Raw genomic sequence first — 6,000 nt, 5'->3', positions numbered from 1 at the left:
AGCCTGGAAGTGGTGCAGCATTGCTGTTGTAGCACAGCTTGGCAAAGCTACAAAGCTTTCCAAAGCACAGCTTGGAAAGAACAGGGCAATGGTCAGACCTGTGTCTGGAGATGCACAGGGAGATAAAATGCAGCTCAGAGCAGTGAAACTGCTGCTTCCCCTGGCAAGCAAGGAAGATGCAACACTTTTCGAAGTATTTGGCCCATATCATACAGTGTGGAAAATCCCAAAATGGCAAATATAAAAGCAATCTGAGTAAATTGCAATGTAGGTGAATAAACTCTAAAATCTTAGATAGTGCAGAAGGCGGCAATGATGCAACATTAAAACTTCCTAGAAAAAAAAAAAATCACCTTTCCACACATTAGATTTCTAATTTGTTTGAGCTTGGAAGGGCAGAGTGAACTCTGCCAGGGCTTCACCGCTCTGTCAGTGAAGAGATGTTTGCCAATACCCCATCTAAACCTCCACTGGCATAATTTGAGGCCATAACACAATCTGAGGCCATCTTTCAGAGCTTGCTGAAACCCCCAGAAAACATATGAAAGGAGCAGCAGCTGTGGATGCCATTCTTCAGCTCATCTGCACTGTCTCCTGCAGGGTCAGAACTTGCTTGTTTCCAAATGACAGCATCCCTTAACGCATTCTCCTGCATTGTACATGTTTTCTAGCACAGACAGCAGTAGGACTTCAACAAGCAGTGAAAGGAAGGGCATCTGGAATCCAAAACTTTACAGGCAATTTGCTGGTTCATGACTTGAGCCAGTTAATTAGTTATTGTTTTCCCATTTTATTAGCTGTAGTGTCTTGTTAAACACTTTTTTTAAAAGACTCCTGGACAGATCCTGAAAGCACTGTCAGATTAATCCAGATGTATCACAAATTCCTTTCCACTATATACATCTCTGCTCATCCTACTCAGAATTTCAGCAGGGCCATGGCACTACAGCAGCATGAGGGGGGCATTGCTCCAAGTACCCCATGTGTCCACATAGCTGCAACAAGGCTTTTAAAATTCTTAAAAACTCAGAAAAGATGGTAGGTAGTCTACAGTGTGGGTTTTTTATCTCTACAGAGCCATGGAGAATGGAAATTGAAGTCCTCGAACAGAAATCTATTCAAGTTCACAAGAAGAGGTAGGTACTGCAAAGAGCTCATTAGTCTGCACAATGCATCCAAGAAGTAATCCTCTGGTGCAGTTTGTTGTTTGTAACATCAGAAATACATGTCTGATGGTGACATGTCCCAAAGCTCAGCTTCCACCAGGATCAGCTGGGAAGCACAGGAGGGACTGGAGTAGAATAGAAATCGACCTCCTCCCAGGCTGTATCAGACTGAGTCTCATCAGCCCACAGAGCTGTCATAGCCAAAAAAGACCTCATGGCTTCTCACTCATCCCTTCGCTCCTTGGCCCAAACTCCCCACCTGGCTTTGTAGAAGGAATCAGGAGGCTTGCTGCCTGGGACAATGCACACCAGCCCTATAGCCACATCGAGAGGTGAGATGTTGACTTTTTTCAACAGTCTTAAAGAGGCTCCTGGGTCCTCTCCAGATTTGCCATACAGTCTAGGACTCCACACAAGCCACGTCTTCATGGTCACCCAGCTGTGGTGGTGACACACATGGTTATCCCACCCAGCTGTGGGCAAAACCCTAGCTCTGGTGGGTTCTGGGGAAGCGAACACCACAGTGTCATGTTCTTCATCCCCTGCTCACTTTTTCTGCAGGACTCATTGGAATATATTTGGCCAGAGCAGGTGCTGCACAATGACAACCAGAAGTGCTTTCTACAGGTCATCAGGAACCTTTAGCTCCTTCCTCATGTCCTTTTCCAGATGATCACTGGACTGCAAGGAGGAACTCAAGCAGACCTGCTTGCAGAGGGAGCTGCCCCTCCCAGACTGCTGACCCTGCAAGACAGACACTGCCCCGGCAGAGAAGTAGGAAAAACAGTGTCTGGATGTTTGTGGTAAACTTGGGATATGGGTTTCTCTGGCTATCCAGAGCGGAAGACCGAACTGTATGGAGGAGGATGCTGAGCAGCATCCAAGGAGCAGAATCTCAGCGAGCTGGCAGCTCTCTGCAAAACCTGCAGTTTCGGTTCACAGCAAAAGAAAGCAAGTCGTTCTTAACAAAATTTCCAACAGTGACTGTGACTCTTCAGAAAAGAAAACTTACGTTTTTTTTGCCTGTGAAGGATCAGGACAAGAGCACCAAATGTGAATGCCATAGTGACAGGCATGGTCTTTGCCACTTCAAATTGTAAAGCACAGCTCTGGATGATTAGAGACAAGGAGTTGTGATTATTGCTATTGCTGCCAGACTGGCTAAGAGCTGTTAGCATGGAGAAATCTATTGCAAAGCATCCCACTGTTGTCTGACACCCATATCTTCTTCACCCTTCATCTGCCTGGAATAGGGAGTGTCCTGCACTGCCTGTCTGCATGCTGTCTCGTGCAGCACATCTCTATCTTGGCTAGACTGTTTATCTTGATAAAATCGGAGTATTAGTAGCCAGAGAAAAACACTGCTGTGGATTCACATATTACCTAAGCCTAAAAATGTCATAAATAACATTTTAATCTGGCTGAGGGGCTTCAGAGCAACCAATTTATCAATGGTAGTAGGTAGGGCATGCCAAGAATAACCCCAAATAGGAAGGTTTTTGAGCTGCAGTCACACAGATGGCACAGCAAGCCACTAAACATGTGATGTGTCTGAAGATGACTCAGCCTTCCCCTCTTTCAGGGTAAACAAAAGGTGATCTTGCCTCTCCTGCGTTACTTTTCCGGTTAGCTGAAATGCTAGTGCTCATCTTTCTCTTGGCCATCTGCAGGCTGGAAAAAACTAAAACCCTGTACAGCTGGCAGAACAAGGGAGCCGTGGCACTTTGCTCTCCAGCTGCTGCCTGTGAACAAGAGCAAAACATCGTCAGTGAAGGAAAACTAATGCCACCCGAGAAGGGAGTCAGTGATGCTTATGAGGTTTATGTTGTTTTATATAGAGATACATGCACAATTGTATGTGTATGTGACCAACAATTACAGCAAATAGCCACTGTCTTCAGGCTAGGTAGTTCTGTTTCACATCCCACAGCTCCTGGCTAATCCTCAGCTTTCCAGTCCTGAGGATAACCTTAAGTCAGGGTGTTTACAGTCTAGAGGCTGCTTTGGAATCTGTAAATTTGTGGACCTACAAAGCTTGCACACATTGTGTAGATCCTATTGAGAGTAAAGGGAAGTAAATATACGAGACAATGGATTTTGTCATTGATTTCACTGTACCAAAAATACACTGAAATCCACAACACAAATTTCAATTTAAATGTAAAAGAGGGTAGAAATATTTGGAGTGCTAAGGTGTCTTTATGAAAACATACACTAGGAAAACAAGTGCATTTCTGGTACAATTTGTTGTGTTTTTAGAATCAGCGTGGACTCCTCTGGCAGCATCACTCTCTCACTGACAATAAGAGCGCCTGGAGAAGCCACACCAGAAAAACTGCGAGGCACAAATGAACACTGAACAGGAGGGTGGATCTGCTGGAGGGTAGGGATGTTCTGCAGAGGGACCTAGATGGGCTGGATTCATGGGCTGAGACCAACAGGATGAGGTCCAACAAAGCCAAGTGCTGGGTCCTGCACTTGGGACACAACAACCCCGTGCAGCTTCAGGCTTGGGGAAGAGTGGCTGGAAAGCTGCCTGGAGGACAAGGACCCAGGGGTGTTGGTCAACAGTGGCTGAACATGAACCAGTAGTGGCCCAGGTGGCCAAGAAGGCCAACAGCATCCTGACTTGGAAGAGGAAAAACATGGCCAGCAGGAGCACATAGGGTATTGTGCCCCTGGATTCAGCTTTGGTGAGACGGCACCTTGAAACCTGGGTTCAGTTTTGGGCCCCTCATTACAAGAAGGACTTTGAGGGGTTGTTGAGTGTCTGGAGAAGGGAACAGAGATGTGGAAGGAGCTGGAGAACATGTGTGATGAGGAGCAGCTGAGGGACCTGGCATTGTTTCACCTGGAGAAAAGGAGGCTGAGGGAGACCTCATGGCTGTCTCCAATTGCCTGAAAAGAGGTTGTGGTGAGGTGGGTGCTGGCCTCTTCTCTTAAATAACAAGTGATAAGATAAGAGGAAACTTATTGCTAAGTTCTTGTACATTGCTTTATCAGTTCCACACAGGCAGCCTCTAATAGAAAATCACCTTCAACCATTCGTTGAGGGTGAGGACAAGGTGGGTGCCTCCCTGAAGCAAAAAGATCATCTTTTTTAACGTGTATGAAGCCTATGAGGCTGTCACCTCTTTTAGGTACTCAGTTCTTTGTCAGGGTGGGTAATAGCAGCACTGCCTGATGAAAACAAAGAGCGTGAACAGATCAGCTCTGCTGATCGGGAGACAAGGTGGGACAAGCTGGTTGGGCTCTGAAAGACAATGGGGTGAGTGAGACATTAGCCTTTCTTTATGTGCAAGGTGCACTGCAGTAAATTAAATCTCTTCATCTTCCACTGCTACTTCCACTCACACAAAGGAATTAATTGTGTGACTCTGCACATTGCAGATACAGGCAAAAAGAAGATATTTGCAGGCTGAGCTTTGTCTCTCTGCTAACAGAAGATGGTTGTGCTCAGTTTACTGCATAATCCCTGAGCCACACTTTACAGTCCGTGCAGGGATATTTTGTTCCAGAGAGAGAGGCAATGTGGCCTGTGGTTTAAAACAATCGAGGGGATTCAGGCACTCAGGTGCCACTGAAAGGTGAAGGAAGTTGGGCTCCTACTTCCTTCTGTTTCTTTAAAGTTTTGGAACACCACACTCCTCCATTGGAATAACGTGTTGTGGTCATGATTCAGAGAGGTGTTTGCAGGCGTTTTGAACAGTGCTACAAACTCAGCTGGCATCACTGCCACAAGCTGTGCTGAGAAAAGTAAACACAGAGCATCTCTACAGGCAAGCACCCGTTGATGAATGTTCCCAAAAATGGATAGCGGCTTAGGCTCCCTGTTAGTGTAAAGTTGCAGTGGCAAAATCAAGGGACTGAACTGATTGGATCTGTTGGAGTGAGTCCAGAGGAGGTCACAGAGATGATGCAAGGACTGGACCACTTCCTGTAAGAGAACAAGCTGAGAGAGTTGGGGTTGTTAAGCATGGAGAAGGGAAGGCTCCAGGGAGACCTTAGACCAGCTTCCGGTACTGAAAGAAGCTCCAGAAAAGCTGGGGAAGTGCTTTTTCCAAGTACACAGAGTGATAAGGTGAGGGTTGGTGGCTTTAAATTGGAAGGGGGAAAGATTTATATCAGACATTAGGAAGAAATTCTGGGTGCTAGTCTCTTCTCCCAAGTGACAGGTGACAGGATGAGAGGGAGTGACCTTAAGCTGCCCCAGGGCAGGTTCAGACTGGATATTAGGAAAAACTTCTTCACTGAAAGGGTTCTCAGACCCTGGCAGAGGCTGCCCAGGGTCATTGAGTGATTGAGTCTCCATTTCTGGAGGTGTTTAAAAGACATTCAGATGAAGTGCTTAGGGATCTGATTTAGTAGTGGACTTAATGATCTCAAAGGTCTTTTCCAACCTAGGGATTCTACAATTCTATGATTCCTGCATGTTCGCATTGCTCTGCATCACACTATCGCTATTCCTAACCTCAGGACTAATTGCCAGGTCTAATGGAGTTGGCATATGGTTCTCTGCTCAGTCGAGACTTTGAAGGTCTGTTTCTCAGGAGCACTTCATGGATCAGCATATGCAAATGCTCTCAGTTCTTAGTTCTGAGAGCACTTCCTTATTGAAATATATGGCACTGTGTTAGGCCGCAAGTTTATGACACCAAACACTGGCTGATAACATGGGCATAGTCAAACAAAATGGTACATGAAGCAGCAAATAATCCATTTGTTTTAGGGAGAGAATGTGGCATTGGAAAGAGAGATATGTGCTCAGCTACATTTGATTGGAGGAAGTCAAACAGCTGGAATGGTATAACCATTAAGATATATTTTCCTGATA

Source organism: Cuculus canorus, chromosome Z (assembly GCF_017976375.1).
Source record: "Cuculus canorus isolate bCucCan1 chromosome Z, bCucCan1.pri, whole genome shotgun sequence".
In the NCBI taxonomy this organism is placed as follows: domain Eukaryota; kingdom Metazoa; phylum Chordata; class Aves; order Cuculiformes; family Cuculidae; genus Cuculus; species Cuculus canorus.
Note: the sequence above shows the minus strand (reverse complement) of the source record.